General features: G+C 48.4%; 1 protein-coding gene across 4 annotated transcripts in view; it reads left to right on the top strand.

Annotated features, from left to right (window-relative positions):
- The window catches only part of PKNOX2 (PBX/knotted 1 homeobox 2), a 624,957-nt gene that overhangs the window by 170,453 nt on the left and 434,457 nt on the right, over positions 1-20,047 (top strand). Inside the window, exon 1 of one of the 4 annotated variants that reach the window (XM_054005407.1) lies at positions 16,510-16,528. The exons of the other annotated variants lie outside the window; for them this stretch is intronic. The gene's annotated coding sequence lies outside the window, so the exon portion shown is untranslated. Of the gene's footprint in view, positions 1-16,509; positions 16,529-20,047 lie in introns of those variants that run through there. 4 annotated transcript variants of the gene reach the window in all.

Genomic DNA, 20,047 nt, shown 5'->3' with positions numbered 1-20,047 from the left:
CCCTGTCCTCCGGCAGGGCTGCTGTACAGATGGAGGAGACACAGCTCCATGGAAGGGCAGGGGGCGGGGCTGAGGGTTCTGCTCCTTCAGGGCTCTCCCAGGAACCAGAGCAGGGAAAGGAGCAGAACGTGAGATCGCCACGGCATGTTGGCAGCTCCTCTGGCACGGCTGCTGTATCACCCCCAGCCATGCCCCCCCCCACCTTTGTCCTCCAGCGGGGCTGCTGTACAGACCCCAGGCAGGAGGACTCAGGAGACGTGGCTGGGGGCGGGGCTGGAGACAGGCTCCTCCTCTGTCTTTCTGGTATGCTGTACCAGCTATAAATATCTTACTGGTATCACGGACCGGACTGGACAGCCCTACTTGCACCACGGGCATCAGGCTTCTCTCAGATAGTTTGATTGTAACAGGAAAGGGATAGTTCAGCCCCGTCCAAAGTAATCACTGATTTTAGGTGCCTCCGTTTTGGGATGCCCAAGTCAAGACACCTAGAGATGTTGAGCCCTCAATAAGTTGTGGGTACTCAGCACCTCTGAAAATCAGGCTCAAGGTCTCTCAGCTTGGGAACCCCCTAAACGGAGAGAGCCCAAATCAGTGACCTCTCTTCAAAATTTTGGGTACACTCTGTCTGATATGGTAAGTTGCTTCCTGTCTTGTTTGGGTATCTTATAGTGGGTGGGGGTGGGGTCCAAAGTTGTTACTAGGTTTACTTTATTTTCTATTCCAAGGCTAAGTGCCAGTAAATAGCCAGCAATTTGTTCACAGGGGATATGGAGGAGCGGGTCACTCGAATCTTGTCCTTGTAGAGCTGCAGGTACAGTATAAATAACTCACTTGAGGCACAGCATTTTTATTAGAAAGGTGATAAGTGCAAAAGCAATCTGCCAAGTCCGTGGCTGAGTCAGGTCTTCAGATCTTGAACGTATCGATTATTGGTGCCTACCGAAGAGACTCTTTTAGTCAGTACCTGTGTTTTATTAGGGTTACCATATTTTGTGCCTCCTAATGGAGGACACTCCCGGGGGCCCCGGCCCCGCCCCCAACCCCGCCCACGCCCCCGCCCCAACTCCGCCCCCTCCCAAAGTCTCCGCCCCCTCCCCTGCTTGAAGCCTGAAGCAGGTAAGGGGGAGTGTGGGGGGGAGGAGGCGCGGCCCAGGCTGGCCCCCGGTGGCTCCAGCCTGGGTCGGCTCGGGCCCTGGCCGACCACCCCCGGCTCCCAGCCTCCCGGGCTGGCTCCTGGCTCCCAGCCCCCCGACCCCGGCCCGGCTCCCAGCGCCGCGGGCCGGCTCCCAGCTCCCCGACCCCGGCCCGGCTCCCAGCCCCGCGGGCCGGTTCCCGGCTCCCGGCTCCCCGGCCCGGCTCCCGGCTCCCCGACCCCGGCCCGGCTCCCAGCGCCGCGGGCCGGCTCCCAGCTCCCCGACCCCGGCCCGGCTCCCAGCCCCGCGGGCCGGCTCCCGGCTCCCCGACCCCGGCCCGGCTCCCGGCTCCCCGACCCCGGCCCGGCTCCCAGCCCCGCGGGCCGGCTCCCCAACCGCGGGCCGGCTCCCGGCTTCCAGCGCCGCGGGCCGGCTCCCGGCTCCCCGCCCCGCGGGCCGGCGGCTCCCGGCTCCCCGCCCCGGCTCCCAGCCCCGCGGGCCGGCTCCCGGCTCCCCGACCCCGGCCCGGCTCCCCGCCCCGCGGGCCGGCGGCTCCCGGCTCCCCGCCCCGCGGGCCCGGCCCGGCTCCCAGCCCCGCGGGCCGGCTCCCGGCTCCCCGACCCCGGCCCGGCTCCCAGCTCCCCGGCCCGGCTCCCCGCCCCGCGGGCCCGGCCTGGCTCCCAGCCCCGCGGGCCGGCTCCCGGCTCCCCGACCCCGGCCCGGCTCCCCGCCCCGCGGGCCGGCGGCTCCCGGCTCCCCGGCCCGCGGGCCCAGCCCGGCTCCCAGCCCCGCGGGCCGGCTCCCGGCTCCCGGCTCCCCGACCCCGGCCCGGCTCCCAGCTCCCCGGCCCGGCTCCCCGACCGCGGGCCGGCTCCCGGCTTCCAGCGCCGCGGGCCGGCTCCCGGCTCCCCGACCCCGGCCCGGCTCCCAGCCCCGCGGGCCGGCTCCCGGCTCCCCGCCCCGCGGGCCGGCGGCTCCCGGCTCCCCGGCCCGCGGGCCCAGCCCGGCTCCCAGCCCCGCGGGCCGGCTCCCGGCTCCCGGCTCCCCGACCCCGGCCCGGCTCCCAGCTCCCCGGCCCGGCTCCCGGCTTCCAGCACCGCGGGCCGGCTCCCGGCTCCCCGACCCCGGCCCGGCTCCCAGCCCCGCGGGCCGGCTCCCGGCTCCCCGACCCCGGCCCGGCTCCCAGCTCCCCGGCCCGGCTCCCCGCCCCGCGGGCCCGGCCCGGCTCCCAGCCCCGCGGGCTGGCTCCCGGCTCCCAGCCCCGCGGGCCCGGCCCGGCACCATGCCCCCGGCCCCGCACAAAGAGGCCCCGGCCGAGCCTCCCGATTTTCCCGGACATGCCCGGCTTTTGGGGATTTCCCCCCGGACGGGGATTTGAGCCCCCAAAAGCCGGACATGTCCGGGAAAATCCGGACGTATGGTAACCCTAGTTTTATTGGGTGGAGGTGTAACGTGAGAGACGTTGTTGCTTTTCAAATGGAAACAGAGACCGTCTCCGTGGAAATTGCAGGACATGCTGTCTGCTGGCAAGAGGCTGGGAAGCTTTACATGAATGCACATGAGCACTGACAGCTGAAGGAACCTGGCAGGGCAGGCTTGCAAACTGCATTTGTGCCTTTTAAAAATTAATGTTTAAAGAAGAACTGTCAGCTCTCTGGGCAGCAGCAGGGGCGGACAGGACATGGGGCAGGCAAAGAAATGTGATGGAATGAATAGTGTTCTGTACTCCAGGAAGTTGCTGATTGATGACACTGATACTAGGCTCCCGTGCAAAAGCTATCTCACCTCTCCTTGCATTTAGTGTATTTATTTAAAATCCCAGCACAGATTAGCCTGACCAGAGCCCTGCTGCTCTCCATTTATAGGCAGCCTGCTTGGCGCTGTTTGCATAAGACCACTTGGGGAGAGCAAGGGATTATGGGCACTACAGAAAATGCCTAGTTGAAACAAATTTTAATCTTTTTTTCTCTAAACTGCTCCAAGTATCCAGCACAGAACAATTTACTCCTTAAACTGAGTGTTTTGTTCTGTCTCTGACATCAAGATTGTTAAAATAAAGATCTGGATGAATTAAGTGTAGTATCTGGATCGCCTGGGTACTGGCTGCCAGCTCAGGGGCATTCGGATTTATCGGTGGAGCTGATGTTTTGCAGAAAGAATGCAAAAAAACTCATGAAAATGGCAGGGTTGGAGAAGCCCCCGCAAAAAGCATTATAACAGCGAGGGGCACCTTCTCTCTGAGTTCTGCAAGGAGCTTCGCATTAAAGACACTTGCTGCTGCCTGTGGGTACGATGCCCTTTTCTGTTTGCCAGCTTTCGTCTGTGCACAAGGCATGGCCTCATTGCAGCTCTTGGTCAAACCGCACTCCTTCTACGAAGGCCAGGAGAAACGAGCATGTTCTTATTAGCGTGGAGTGAAGTGAACAAAGCTTTAAGTCACTCTCTGCCCCACATTCTCCACTGTGTCCCGCTGTCTCGGAGGTTGTGGGGCAGGGACTGTCATCAGGTTTATATGTTGTTCAGCACAGAGCATTTGCTGCCTTGAAACGAATATGAATCAATAGCAATAACAGGGTGGCAATTCTGTTTGGCCATGGTCATTCTGTGCTCAGTCGGGCAAGGATTTCTGCCTTCCACTCAGGCCCCTTTACCTCTGGAACAGCTGCAGTCCAGCTGCTGGCAACCCTGCTGAGGAGAGCGCTAAACCTCTCTGGGGTCAGAGCTGTGGTATGTCGGTTTCTATAGCAACCAGCCAAAGGTCCACTTTCTCAGAACAGTTCCCCTCCTCAAGCGAGTTGTGGAGTTAGCTCAGCTGAAGAGTATGTGGCTGCAGAGCACTGGGTTAGCGCACTCCCATCTCCCCTTAACCTGCAGCCCTCTCCGTAGTTTACAACAAACTTGCAGAATTGGGTGAGACGATTTAGGCTTGAAAAGCTCCATTTTATTAGCCAGAAGGTCCCTGGAAATTGCTTCGCTGTCTCCTTGTGACAGCCTCCTCCCCGGCAGCGTTTCAGATGGAACAGTGACTGGAATAGCAGTAACAGGAGTGACAACAGCTTGCAGTTCAAGAGCAGAAGGGGCGGTGAGCGAGCATCCCAGACAACCCCATACCTCTGAAGGGCCAGGCTGCCCATGTTCCTCGTGCTGTGCTTTTCCTTCTTTCCCTAGTGCTAGAGCTCACCCTCAGCGCAGGAATGAGGGGCCTTGTCTGTCTGTTCAATTCTGCTTGGCTTTCCAGTGCCCTTTTAGTGGCTCTCTTTGCTATTCATCTGCCCCTCAGCGCAGAGGGTTCCTTTTAGTTTCTAATTAACAACATGTTCTTTTAAAACACACACAGAACAATCCATACACAACATACACCCAAGAACAGCGACAAATCATCCATACGGCCCTTACAGTCACACTAACCCATGTAACAGCAACAGACTGGCATGTGGCAACCCCTACACAACATACCCAGCTAAAATAATAAACACATAAACAAAAATAACCACTTGAACACCCCAGCCTCTCTTAATAAAATACATCTGTTATGTCTGAACCTTGTTTATAATAAGTGCCAGAATATCTATTCACTTTAATGATGTTATCAATATCTGTAAGAAAGCTACATACAAAATCAATGCTTTTAAATAATCAGATCATTACAAAGCAACAGAGGGTCCTGTGGCACCTTTGAGACTAACAGAAGTATTGGGAGCATAAGCTTTCGTGGGTAAGAACCTCACTTCTTCAGATGCAAGTAATGGAAATCTCCAGAGGCAGGTATAAATCAGTGTGGAGATAACAAGGTTAGTTCAATCAGGGAGGGTGAGGTGCTCTGCTAGTAGTTGAGGTGTGAACACCAAGGGAGGAGAAACTGCTTCTGTAGTTGGATAGCCATTCACAGTCTTTGTTTAATCCTGATCTGCTGGTCTCAAATTTGCAAATGAACTGGAGCTCAGCAGTTTCTCTTTGGAGTCTGGTCCTGAAGTTTTTTTGCTGTAAGATGGCTACCTTTACATCTGCTATTGTGTGGCCAGGGAGGTTGAAGTGTTCTCCTACAGGTTTTTGTATATTGCCATTCCTGATATCTGACTTTAGTCCATTTATCCTTACAAGATCATTACAAGTTCATCTACACCAGTAGGGCCATATCCGATTTTACTGTCTGTGATTCTGTAACCAAGTTGCAAGAGCTGTGAAGATGAGCATGGGAATAGATCTAGAAATGTTCAGAACTGGTTGCCCTAGAAAGATAATAATGCTCTTAATCCTGGGCTACCTAAGGCCTGAGTCTGTGAATTCAGCAGAATCGTACTGGGGTAAAACCAATGTACATGAGATCAGACTTCAGCTCCTACTGTCCATGAGGCAGTCCTGCCTGCTACTGAGTACTCGCACTTCCAATGATTAACTCAGTACCTCTCAAGCGGCTCCCGGTACATGGCAGGACCAGGCCCCATCTGAGGTTCAGGAGGTAACTCTGTGACTCTACTTCTCTCGATCTACTGACAGATCGCAAAATGTGATCATTGATGGCGAGTCATTGCCGACTGGGGTGTTCCTAGGCATATGTTCTCAGCCCACTGCTATTGAATGTTTTTATCGAAATATGAAAGTAAATATAAAATCATTGTTTATAAAGCTTGTAGCTGACACAATAATTGGTGGAGAAGTAAATCATGAGAACAAGTCAGTTCTGGAAAGTGATATGGATAGTTCAGTAAGTGATCACAAATGACATGTATTTTAATACAATCAAATACAAGGTCATAAATCTAAGAACAAAGATGGTGGGTCACACTTACAGGATGGGGTTCTGTGTTCTGGAGAGCAGTGACTCCAAAAAGGATTTAGCTGATACGATGAATAACCAACTGAACACAAGCTCTCAGTGTGACACTGTGGCCAAAAGGGCAAATAGCAATGCTTATATCTATAAATGGGGGATATTGAGTTGGATATGGTACTGGTGAGACCACTACAGGAATAGTGTGTCTGGTTCTGGCCTGCACACTGTAAAAAGGATGTTGGGAAATTTAAGGAGGTTCATAGAAGAGTCACAAGGGTTAAAAAGCTTACTTTACAGTGAAAAACTTTGGAAGTTCACTCTATTTAGCTTAGTAGAGAAAAGGTTAAGAGATGACTTGATCCTGGTCTATAAATGCTTGCATGGGGAGAAGCCATCTGATAATAGATGACTCTTTACTCTATCCAATAAAATCAGAACAAAATCTAATTGCTGAAGGTTGAAGCTAGACCAATTCAATTTGGAAACAGAAAAACACATTTTTAACAATGAAGCTAATTATTTAGCCATTGAAACAACCTACAGAGGGATGGGGTGGATTCTCCAGCACTTTAAATTTTAATATCAAGATTGGCTGTCTTTCAGAAAGACCCCATCTAGTTCAGCCCAAACTTATGGGTCAAACTAATTGATCAGAAGGGTCCCTTTCTGATACTAAAATCTATGGCTCTATGAACTGCTGCACCACAGCTGCTGTTTCAGGTGTCATGAGTTTGATGGTCTCAGCAGTGTTTGTGATGAGTGAGCAGGCAAGTACGGGGCTGAATAAGGAGCTGGGAAGTTCAGTGACCCACAGCAGATAAAACAGGACTTAGTTTCTTCTCTTTCCCCTTTTCACTAACACCTTTTATTTTACTGGGGGGGGGGTAGCTTAGTGGTTTGAGCATTGGTCTGCTAAACCCAGGGTTGTGAGTTCAATCCTCAAGGGGGCCACTTAGGGACCTTGGGCAAAATCAGTACTTGGTCCCTGCTAGTGAAGGCAGGGGGCTGGACTCACTGGCCTTTCACAGTCCCTTCTAGGAGATAAGATGTCTCCATTAATTTATTTATTTTATTTACTTTCACATTTTTATAGGCAGGTTCATTGGCTCAAGATACAGAAAGTATTTCAAGTCCCAGTGTACTACATTGTGGCAAATATTAGAGTTAGTTTTAGTGATGACTTTCTCTGTTTGTGAGAAGAGGCGGATGAAGAAAGAGAATTCATGTCCTGGTGTTCGAGAGCTCAACTGTTATAAACACAAATATTTACTGCATTCTTCACAGTGTCAAGTGACATCTACCGGTTTCATTCATGTTTTTGATCATTGCACAGATTGCATCATTTGAACCAATAGCCTTAGACTGGAACTAGTGACCTACCATCTAAAATCTGCCTCTTTATTAGAAGAGCTGGGATTTGATTTTTGTTTGAATTTTGTTGTGTTTCCCTGTTTAGGGGGATCTGTCAAGTATTCCTCACTTCAGATAAACGCTGGAGCCAGATAAAGGCTGGAGCCTCACTTCAGATGCACAAAGAGCCGTAGGTGTTGCAATGCTCAACTTTGCAGCTCCTAACTTTTAGGTGCCCAGCCACCCAGTGGAATTCATAGTTCTGAGCTTTCTGTGGCTCGTCAGCATGTCTCTCTCACCAATGGAAGTTGGTCCAGTCAAAGATTTTACCTCGCCCATCTTGTCTCTCTAATGTCCTGGGACCAACATGGCTACCACAACACCGCATAGTCCTGAGTTAAGCATCCACACTCCCTGTACAATGCATGGGGAGAGCTAGGCACCTAGCAAGGGGATGCACCAAAGTCAACAAGCTGAGTGAGGTGTCGCCCAAGATAGACAATAGGAAAATCTGAGGAGAGGGGTGTGATCAAAGCCCCACCCCACAAAGGGAGTTAGGTGTCTAAGGCCTCGCTGGAGGTGTGCAGCCATCTCTGCTTGGGATTCAGAGCCAGGAACCCTCTTCTGGAGTCAGGTGCCTAAACGGTCCTTGTCAAGAAATGGAGGAGGATGAGTTGCCCTGCACTCCCCTTTTAACTTTTAGTCCAGGGTTTGGATGCTTACCGGCAATGTGGGAAACCCAGGTTCATTTCCCCCCCTCCGCCTGGTCAGAGAGGGGATTTGAACTTGTGTCTCCTTCTCTCATGAGTGTGCCCTAACCAGTGGTCTCTGGGTTACTCTCAGGCTCTGCTGTTGAAGTTGTTCCATTGTGTATAAATCATTCAATAGTGATTGGGGCAGGGGGACTGGACCTGGGTCTTCCCCCGCCAAGGAGAGTGCCCTACCCACTAGGATATACAGTCATTTTGATTCTCATTTTGGTCCAATGACTATTTAATTGGAGAAACAGAGATCCCCGCCCCCGAGTACCCTTCTCCCAGGTCCTCTACAGAGAGAGTGGAGACTCAGGTTCAAATCCTTTTTTCCATATCAGGCAAAAAGGGAATTGAACCTGGTTCTCCTACATCCTGGATGAGTGCACTAACCAATATACTAAAAGTTATAAAGGGGTGGGACCCACCACAACCTCCTTGTCTGATTGTTTTGTGGAGGGTTAGACATGCTCTGAGAATGTTCACTGTCTCGAGCCCAGCAGGTTAGGCAGGTGCGGAAATACTTGCTGGGACTTTGGTGTGAGCTAGGCATTCGGATGTTTATCGGGAGGTGGCTGAGCATGTGTGTGATGGGTTGGATCACAGAAACCCCCTTGGAAGCTGCCACCTGACGTACCAAGACTACCCTTGCTTCTGTTTTCCCTGCCAGCTCAGGACTCCAGCACCCTGTCTAGCTGAGCCAGACACTCCCGTCTGCTCCAACACAGACCCAGGGGACAATCACTTGCCCCAAAGCTGCAAGTTTACCTGAAAACAGCTCACAGAAGTGTGCTTGTCTTTAGCACTCAGATGCCAAACTCCCAATGGGGTCTAAACCCAAATAAATCCGTTTTACTTTGCATAAAGCTTATGCAGGGCAAACTCATAAATTGTTCACCCTCTATAACACTGATAGAGAGATATGCACAGTTGTTTGCTCCCCCAGGTATTAATACATACTCTGAGTAAATCACTAAATAAAAAGTGATTTTATTAAATACAGAAAATAGGATTTAAGTGGTTCCAAGTAGTAACAGACAGAACAAAGTAAGTCACCAAGCAAAATAAAATAAAATATGCAAATCTATGTCTAATCAAGCTAAATACAGATAAGTTCCTCACCAGTTCCAGAATGCTCCCTTTTACAGGCTAATCTCCTTTTAGCCTGGGTCCAGCAATCACTCACACCCCCTGTAGTTACTGTCGTTTGTTCCAGTTCCCTTCAAGTATCCTGGGGGGCGTGGAGAGGCTCCTTCCTTAGCCAGCTGAAGACAAAATGGAGGGGTCTCCCACTGGTTTAAATAGACTCTCTCTTGTGGGTGGAGACCTCCCTCCTATGCAAAGTCCAGCTCCAAGATGGAGTTCTGGAGTCACCTGGGCAAATCACATGCCCCTGCATGACTCAGTCTTTACAGGCAGAAGCCATTGTCCACATGGTATCTTGCATGTCTCCAGGAAGACTTCTTATGTGGATTGGAGCATTCCAAGATGCATTGTTCCCCAAGTGTTTCCTGATCAGGTACTTAACCTGGCGAATTCCTTCCTAAAGAAGCTGACCAAATGCCTCCCAAAGCTTACTTAGAAACCAAGCAAGCATACAGCCCATATTCTTAACCTCAAGTAGAAAATGATATATATGTAAAAATAGGATGAATAGATATAGTAGACCATAACCTTTACGGAGATATGTAACATGGCACAGGCAGCACAAAACATATTCCAGTTATATCATACATACATTTAGAAACACCCCCCCCCCCATAAAGCCTTATGGGGTACGCTGTCACAATGTGGTCACTGGCAGAAGCTTGGGGATTTCAGGAACTTTAACAGTGGAAATGTAGGTGCTGAGGGACTTCAGGCACCTACAGAGTTATATAGCAGCTGAGTGGGATTTTTGAGGATCTCATTGATGCCTAAATGTACTTGTACTTTGGCAGCTACAGTGGCAGTTAGTAACCAAAGTCCTTCGTGGATCTAGGCAAATTCCCAGTGTCTCTTTTGTGTTAATTTAAACCACAGACTGACCTGGTTTGCAAATGGCTGTTGTTTTGCATGAAAAGATCATTTTCAAGGATAACAACTTGGTGTCCCAGATGGATCAGTTCAGACAGCCCTATTTTTTATACAGAGTAACATAGGCTATTCTGTACTTTTCCTTCTATTCATTGGTATTAATTCAGCAAAAATCTGTTTTACTGATGCCAAGAAATAGGGGACCTTCCCGAAAAGAATGTGTCATTTAAAGAGTCTCCCTGAATCCTTTCTGAACATCAGCCAGAGATACATACTGCCCGGCACCCTTCCAGCAAATACCTAGTCGTAAAAATATCTCTGAGACAGTCGATGGTTTCAAGTGCATGATGTATATATATTGCTGATTTGCTGGCATTTCTGGATAAGCAGAGTTGTGGGCATGGGGTGGAGGGAATTGTATCTGAATTGGGCCCTGATTAGAGCTAATCAGTTCGACGTTGATGATGAAGATAGTTTGTAACAGAATCTGTAAGAAATGGGAGAACCTAATGTATTTCACAGAAACTTCCACAATTAAAACAACACATGTAGAAGATGATTTGTTTGGTTGCTGTGCACACTGGGGGCCTGCGGTTCACCTCTGATTAGTCATACAGTAAGCCAAAACTTATTCCAATAAAAGCTCTATGTAATGACACACCATCATTATGATATGTGTGTTTCTCTTTTGAGGTCCCTGTTCAGATAACAGTACACTGGAAGTCTACACTCACATTCAGAGGTTTAAATGACCATGAAAGTGAATCTGAGTGCTTTGTGAAATCACCAAAAACTTGAGACATAGGTAGATGTTTATTCCCAATTTTTCTGTGTTTTTTTTTTTTACACACTTAAAGGCTCTCTCAAGAATTTGAACTGGGATTTAAAATCATTCACCAAATGTCCCTCCCTGCATGTTGGGTTTTAGCATTATTACTACTTGGATTGGTTCATAGTATTTCAGTTCCATGTAGGAAAGCCTGACCCATCCATTTTCATGAATCAGTATAGATGGTTCACTAACAAAGCACTTTGGAAAATTCCCTGCATATTGTTCTTAACTATGTAAAAAATTCCAGAGGTGTTTTCGTACTTTACAGTTTTATTTAGAGATAGCTTTGCTTATTATGGGATAACACTATTAGAGAAAACCCAATCAATTCACATACAGTTGCCTTTCCTGCAATTCTGCTAGTTAAAAGGCTTTAAACATTTTTTTTACTTAAAATTAACATTAATTAACATTATAATGAATAATTATTGATGAATATTGACTCATATCAATATCCATATCAATATAATTTCATATTGATGACTATGAATCATACTTATAATTCATAACTATTGATCTCACAGATGTCACAGCTATGAAATATGGATCATTGTTACCTGGCAGTGAGATTACTTAGATATTATTTATTATGATGTGATACTTTTTAAATACTGCCACTCTGTTTGGTGCAAACCCAATGAAGACTGTTCCTGCCCTGACGTGCTTACATAGCAAAAAGATGTGAGCAATCTATTATTTTACTCTTACTTCTCATATATTTGGTTATGGACACTAGTGATATGGGAAAATTCACCTTCCTCTGACAATCCTAACTGACCCACAGAGCACACTTACATAGAGTCATTGAGTCAATGATCACTGTGATCCCCTGCAAAACACAGACTGTAGAACCTCACCCAGTGATTCATGCTGTGAGCCCAAAGCTTGTGGTTGAACTAGAGTCGGTCTTTTAGAAAGACACATAATCTAGAGGACTGTAAGTGATGAAGAACCCAACGGACCCCCTCCCTTGGTAATCTGTGCCAATGGCTGATACTTATGCCAGCTGGCTTTGGGATCATACATCACCTGAGCAATGGGCTCTGCCCTGTCCCCTACTATGCCAGGTGGAGATGGGGGCATTCAGTGTAAGAGTTGGCAATGCTGGTTTTACCACAGCTGAGAGCTCCCCTGGCCAGGATAATTCTCAGCTGGACAGTTAAGGCTAGATTCTGTCCCCTGCATATCAGGCCAGAACTGGGGCCTGAAATGTGGCCTGATATCTCCATTTGTACAATGACTAGTTCAAATAAAGAGTGTGTGGCCCCATACTCTCCACTTTAAAATAAATAAAAAATTAATGGAGATATCCTATCTCCTAGAACTGGAAGGGACCCTGAAAGGTCATCAAGTCCAGCCCCCTGCCTTCACTAGCAGGACCAAGTACTGATTTTGCCCCAGATCCCTAAGTGGTCCCCTCAAGGATTGAGCTCATACCCCTGGGTTTATTAGGCTAATGCTCAAACCACTGAGCTATCCCTCCCTTTACGAAATAGATAATATAGAGCAGTGGTTTTCAACCTTTTCTCAATTGAGGACCTCTTAAAAAAAATTTGAATGGAGGTGCAGACCCCTTTGGAAATCTTACACATAGTCTGCAGATCTCCATGGGTCCACAGGCCACAGGTTGAAAACCACTGATGTAGAGAGTATGTAACATAACACCCTGTACATGGTCTATTCATCGGCCTTATACAACTACCACCATTTGCCAGAGCACCAGTAACTGTTTAACAGCTATCTATTGTAGTAGAAGAGATAACAAAGGGTGAAAGCTGCTATGCAGTAGAGACAGATGGTTCAGTGATTAGGGTCTGCTCTTTCACAGATTCCCAGTGTGACCTGGGCCAAGTTGCTTAGCTCCAGATCCTCAAAGGTATTTAGGATCCTAGGCTCCACTGATTTCCCTTTGAGGATCTGTGCCTTAGTCAGTCTGTGCCTCAGTTTCCGACCTATACAATGGGAACAATAGTATCTCTCTACATCACAGGGGTGTTGTGAGGATAAAGCCTAAGACCTAAGCCTTGGAGATGAGCAGCAGAGAAGGGAAGAGAGTTTTAGACCGACTGCTTAGAACTCTGAGTTTTGCTTGTTTGTATAAGACCTGAGTAAATGCCAATGCCTAGTGAACACCTGGGAGAAAGTCAGTTTTGGTTGACGCCTGCCCCCTTTTTAATGCAGGTGTTGGAGCGCACAATAAGCATCTGTGTGACCCACAAGAGGTTCTCATGCAAACCAAGCAGAGAGGCCTGGACATTCCTGAGATTTCTGCAGTAAAAACAAGCAGAGAAAAAACCCTTTAAAAACAAACCAACAAACCTTCCAAGCCTCCGCTACATCCCAAAGAAGTTACAAAGAGGGGGAAAGCGCGAATGCAATTTTTAAACAACCCTTTGCAGTTCACCTTTAGCTGGAGGTTTAAGTATCGATGGTCTCATGGTTATTGCTCTAGTCTGGCACTCAGGAGAGCTGTGTTCAGTTCTGGTGCCATGGACTCCTTGTGTGACCCGTTATGGTTGCTGCAGAGGCTGGTAAAGTCATTTGGAGTCTTTCTATTTACTTCAATGCCCGTTGCATCATGACCTTACGCTGTCTGGGTCTGAGCTCCATCTGTAACATGAGGATAATAATCCCGCCTTTCCCCTGCCTACTCTGGGTCTTGACTAGTTAGACTGGAAACTCTTTGGACAGAGACTGTCTCTTTCTCTCTGTAGAGCTGTCTCTGGCATGGCTGACTACTAGGCACTACTGTCAATTCAGAGTAAGCAAAGTTGGCTTTGCTGAAATTTTGTTACAAAGAAAGAACTATGGGCAGCCCAGAAAATGAAAAGGCAACTTCTGGTGTAGAAACTGTTCTGAGATGTGTGGGTTAGGAGGGAAAATGGTGCCCAGAGCCCCACAAAGAGCTGCCAGCAGAGGATCATAGAATCATAGAAGATCAGGGTTGGAAGGGACCTCAGGAGGTCATCTAGTCCAACCCCCTGCTCATGTACTGGATAACTTCCTTCAGGGACCTTGTGATGTTTAACTCTGCCCTCCCCATGGCATCTTCCATAGGACAGACATCTCACCCTAATGAGACACAATGCAGGGAGGGAGAGGGGAGTGTAGAACAATTGCTGCCTTGTGCTCGCTGTTTGCTTTACTACATACTCACCTGGGGAGTCTTTTCAAAGTAGGTGTTTTTAGAAATTCATTTCAGTGTTGCCAACCCTATGGATTTAAATTAATCGGGCCTCAAAAATCATGGGGTTGACTTAAAAATCAGGAGCTTTAAAATAAATGTTCGGGCCTTATTAGTCGCCTTCTGGGAAGTGGCACCTGCAGGTCACCTGATGAGCAACGCCAGCAGCAAAGTGAGAATATCCAGGCAAGGCAGGGAGACCAGTTAGGAGGGAGTTAGCTGATGGGGTGGAGGGGCAGCTGTGAGAGATGAGGCAACGGTGACTGAGAAGCTGGAGGCTGGGAAGGCTCCTATGTCCCTAGTGCCTTGCCAGCTGGGGCTGTTAGGGTTGGGAGCTTTCACAGCCTGTCCAGGCAGTGGGCCATGGTGGGGTCCTGCTTTTAAAGGGACTAAACATTGACTAAGGAGGGGGGCAGGGTAAGAGCCTTCAAATAGCCGAAGAGGGGGTAAACACCATGGACCAGCACCTGACCCCAGCCCCATCCCTCCAGCTCAAAGGAGATGGAGAGCTGCTCTAGGAGGGCGGTGTAAGGGAACCTCTGGATGGCATGGGGGAATTCTTGGACAGGCTGCAGGAGGTCATTGGCTATCCAGCAGAGCAGTCCCTAGAGGACCACCAAAGCCAATGTAATTTAGAGCTGCCCTTAGGTTGCCCAGACGTATTCTGGGAGCTGTTTCTAACCCTGGCTGGCTACAGGGTTGGGGAAGTGCAGAGTTCGCTTAGAGTCACATTTCTTGCCCTCAAGTTCTGTGCCCCACACAGCTCAGCCAGACCTGGACACCTGCACCTGCAGCTGCAGAAGAACTGTGTAACTATGAATACAGGACTGACGTGGCAGCTGAGTATCAGGAAAGAGGCCAGTCAGGGAGAAGGCTCGAGCTGCAGAACCATCCCCTGGAGAGGCCCTGGGAGATGGTTACTAATTGGGCCTGAAACCACCTGGCCTGGTCCCCAGGGGGGATACGCTGTATCTTCATCGTCTTTGTGAAAACATGCCAGTCATGGAAACAACAGATCTGGCTCTACAGCAGAGTGATTTGTGCAAGGGCAGCCGAGAAGCTCCCTCTCAAACTCCTCCCTTAATAAAACAGCAAATACATGTAATTTAAGAAACCAAATTAGTGCAAGTTTAATTTTGATATTTTAAAACTCAGGAAATGGAGATTAAGTTCCCATGGCAACAGTATCTTTATCCTCTTATTTTTGTGCAGTCCGGGACTCATCCACCAGAAAATATTGGCTGCCTTTATGATCATAGGAGTCCAGAAAGGCTCTGGGTCTTGGTCTCATTGTAAGCGGATTCATCCAGGGCCCAGTCTGTACTTGGATGGAAGAACTCAAAGAAAAAATACATGCACCTTCTATGCACCTACCTCTGTGTATCGCAGAATCTTGTCTTGACAATTGACCCCTCATCTTTTCCTGTCCCTCCATATTTGAGATAGTTTTGCACTGCCAGAGAATGGGATAGGAAGGGAATTGAGCTTGGTATGTGTCCCTTGGGGAAGTCAGCAAGCCTGTTTATGCAGCTGACAGCTCTGTGTTGGGGTGTGTCAAGGCAGGGTCAGGGAGGGTATGTGTCTGGCATAGTGGCGATTGTTACTTTTCTTAAACAAACAAAGAAATTCCCACTGAAAAACTCCATTAATACAAAGTTAAGGTTGAGAATTTAACACCTAGATTCAGGAAGTTCCCGTGGTGATATCCCCACCATCCTTAACATTCTGCAATGCGGATAGGTCTCACAGTTAGGAATGGGCAAGCAAATCTGGGCAAATTGCAACGGTCTCCAATCTTTGCCCAGCCTACACACCAAACCCAAACTTAATCCTATGGGACAAGTTCAATACATGTTGTTCTCTACCATCCATAGGTGGGATCTGAGCTCTCTGCTACTGCTGCTTATCTCTGGAGCATTGCTTGTAGTGACACCACAGAGCTAAGAACTCCAAATATAGGGTCCTATGTTCCTATAACTTGCATGCCAAAAAGTGTATCAAGTTACAAGACAATCTACCTCCAAATTCTCAGCACAGCTGTACGCCTGTTGGTTGGCATGCTGCCAATCCCAGCAACAGCACAGAAATAGTACTGCTGAGCCAGAGAGAGGTGGGGGCAACCTCGATCCGAGGGGTCAGCACAAAACCTGGGGTCCCTGGGAAAACAAAAGCAGACACTACAGAAACCACAGCGGATTTAGCATATGATAGGCAAGAATCCCCTGAGTGGCCTGCCAACATTCAACTGTTTCTGGGGATGCCAATGCATACATTGTGCATCTGCAACTGATGGCATGGGATGGATCAGGATCTGCATCCACTTACTGCACGTTATCATTGGGGACAGCCTCAGAGGTGGTCATGAAGCCTTACACAGTGTTACAGAGACGGTTTTGGTTTGAAGAATTTTCAGTCTAAAGGCATTATCGAGCGAGTGAAACCAGCCCAGACCATGGCATGAGGGAGGAAGGGTGATGGAAGCTGGTAAGATAACAGGGGGAAGAGGGGGAGGGGGGCTACAGTGAATCCAGCTCAGGTGATTTGGCCTGTGAAGCTGCCAGTGCATCAAATTTATAGGTTTTTTTTGTCACTTCCCTCAAATAAATATTTCATTTATTTTCAGTTCCTTCCCCCTTTTCCCCATGGGGAGATGGGCAGGACTATGGGAGGAGGGGGGAACTGGAGGAGATCAGGGTGATGGGCAGGGCTGTGGCGTTTGAGGAGAAGTAGGGGGACCATATTTCCCAAAGGGAAAATGGGACACCATATGGGGCTCGCCAGAGCCCCCCACCCCATCCCCTGTGCGTGGAGCTGGCCTGAGCTGCTCACTCACGCATGAGGCTGGCTGGAGCCACTTGGCATCACTGCTCGCCCGAGCCCCACTGCAGGGGGCAAGCATTGCCACTCGGTCCTCCCCCAAATGTTTCTGTGTACCCCACTAGAGGACACACCCCACTTTTTGGCAAAACTGGGCATTTGTCCCGTTTGCTCTTGCCAACTAATGATCAGTGGCCAAGAGCAAACGGGACAAATCCAGTTTTGCCACACACAAAAATCGGGACACCCAGGACAGGGCTGAAAAAGGGGACTGTCCGGGCCAAAACGGGACGTATGGTTACCCTAAGGAGAAGGGTCAGGCTACTCGATGTGTGTCAGGAGAGCTGATCCAGTGTAGGGGCAGCATGGAATCAAGTGATGAAGTCTGGAGTGGGAGAATAAGACAGAGCCATGGGAGCTAGGACCTACTATGCTAAAGCACTGGAAAGCATTGGGGCTGATACAGAATCTCATCATACCTCCCTTAAGCCTCATTGAAGTGGCATGTCTGTGGCATAGGCCTTGAACTGGCCCTCTGCACGGGGTGAATCACACGCCACTTGCAAGGGGGTAGATCTAATTTGCTGTGAGCCCCCTTAATACTGACTCCGCTGGCATTTGTGGGTTGAAATTTCAGTCTCAGCAGTACATTAAAGTAGCTGTTTATTAAGTGGTCTCTATCACGACCCAGGTTCACCATATTGCTGTGTTCCAAGGCTGACAGTTTTTCATTAATTTGCAGTATATTCTTCTGTCAATTGATTGATAGAGGAGGAGGTGATAGGACAGTTAACGCCCTGAAAGAATTCTTTATTTTGCAGCTGGCAATTTTCTCCTTGTTTGTTTGCAATGAGAGGAAGACTGAACCTGCCTGTAATTTGAATTGGATTTTTTTTTAACCAAATGAAAAGCAGCCCCCGCCCCTCAAAATTCCGGGGTGTTTGTGCTGCACCCTGCCACAATGCTTTCCTCCTTTCCAAAAGGGGGGAGACAAAGAAATGAGGAGCATTTTAAATGTCTCCGTGACACTACACTTTACTGATGTGGGTAACAACGATAATGGTGCAAAGCTGCCGGGCACCAAAAACAAGATAGAAAACTGTTTTCTGCTGAGTCCACCTGGACTTTGACACATCGATGGAGGAGATCAATGTAACCATGCTAACAGGGAACACAAAGATCATGGGCCTGGGGAAGTACAAGTGTGTAATACATCAGACATGGGGCTGTGGGTTCAGTCCTGCAAACACTTATGTAGGTGAGTCTCTTGTATCGGGTGAGTAAAAGTTATTCACGTGAATAAGTATGCGCAGAAGCAGGTCCTATGGGATTTCAGTGGACTTAGCCCATCTTCTCTGCTTTCGGACTCTTTTTAAAATCTTTTGAATTCATATGTATTACAGGCATGTGTGTGCAGCCCTTTGTGTGTGAACTGTCGTGTGCGTGTGTCTCTGTGTATATTAATTAACATAAAGAATGCTTGTTCTTCTGAGAGAATGGTTTTACCCTATGGGAAGTCTGATTCTCCCTCACTGCAATATAGTTAATTGTAAAACACCATGTTAATGCAGTGCTAAGTTGCGTGGTTAAGAACTCAGTGGTCAGGTGATGGGATGCCCTTGGCCCCACCCTGTTGTGTGTATGCATTTCACTGCAAATTGTCATTACATGATCACATGGTATGTGTTGAATAATTAGGTTGAGGCACATTTTGACAGCTTTATATACACAGGTGTGGAGCACAGCGCTGGGAGAGTGCAGGGAAGCCATGTCTATGAAAAGTGCACAGGAAGATGTGCATATTAGCTTGCTCCCTGCAGAGAGGACATGAGGTGTGGTCTCAGGAGCAGCTGCTGCTGTTCCAGTGATGGCCAGGCATGCTTTATTCCTCTCTTCTCAGTCAAAAACAGCTCAAGGGATTTTGCTCCAATTTTTAATAATAAAATGGAATTAAATAACCCTCCTCCCCAGTGGACACTGAGTGCTGGGCAGCAGGGAAATGTGTCCTTCCCCTTTACATTGTCCTGGCAATGTAAATAGGCTGCAAACGGGGATGAAACAACCCCTTCTCAACACCCCTGCCTTAAAGGGGTTCCCTGGCCTTTGTGTATCCATTGCTCAGCTCCCAGCCTAGAGGGCATCATACGGGCGAGAGGGAGGGATGGGCAGGGGTCTGGGCCGAGCACACTGCCCTGTTCTGTGGTGGAATAATTGTGACAGTCTGTTCACCCCTTTTGTAGGATTATGATAAATCTTGTCAAAGTATACCGTGTGAGGTATCATTTGAAAACTCATAATTTGCTGATCGCTATTGTCTTGGTAAAATATGTGTGGCAACTTTGTATGTAAAGTTATAAAATGCTACTGTATGACATTACTGAGACATGTTCCAAAGTTAGAAAAGCAGCCACAAACCAGTTCCTTACAGACAAAAGGCAAATTTATGCCTCAGCCAGGTGTCAGTGAAATCAAATGGACCATCACCTGGTTAAGTGGCCATTTTTTGGCAGGAAAAGGGGAATAAGCGAGAACTTTATATCTTGGCAAAGAAGCAGCTGGAGTTTCCCAGCCCCACAGACTTTCTGTCTCTTGAACCCCAGCTGGAGAAGTTTCTCAAAGAAGAAGAAAAGTGTAAGAATGGGGAAGAGACGCCCCAAGTTATCTCTGCTCATGGCATCGACAACTCTTGAAGGACAAAGGAACCATCATTGGACTGGGGAGGGATCCTGACTGAAAGGAATTCAGCCAGTAAAACTGCTGTAATATTTGGTGAGAGAGACCTTTTGCTTTGAATTCACCGTAGCTTGTTAAGTTAGGCATTAGTTGTTATTTACTTTATTTTCTTGTAACCAATTCTGACTTTTATGCCTCATTACTTGCAGTCACTTAAAATCTACCTTTTATAGTTAATAAACTTGTTTTATTGCTTTATTTAAATCAGTGCGCTTTGACTGAAGTTTGGGAAACTATTGGGAAAGTTTATTGTTTGGGAAACTTCATCTGAGGGAGCAGGAATTGTGCATACCATTTCCTATTAATAAAATGACGGACTTTCTCTGAGCTTGTGCTGTCCAGGGGAGGGCTGGGCAGTACACACACATTTCTGGGGGAAAGTCTGGGACTGGGAATTTGCTGGTGTTGCTCTGCAGTGTAATTCAAGAGTGGTTGGTCATAGCACTCATATAG

Source organism: Malaclemys terrapin, chromosome 15 (assembly GCF_027887155.1).
Source record: "Malaclemys terrapin pileata isolate rMalTer1 chromosome 15, rMalTer1.hap1, whole genome shotgun sequence".
Taxonomy (NCBI): Eukaryota; Metazoa; Chordata; order Testudines; family Emydidae; genus Malaclemys; species Malaclemys terrapin.
This window is presented reverse-complemented; position numbering and strand designations above follow the sequence as displayed.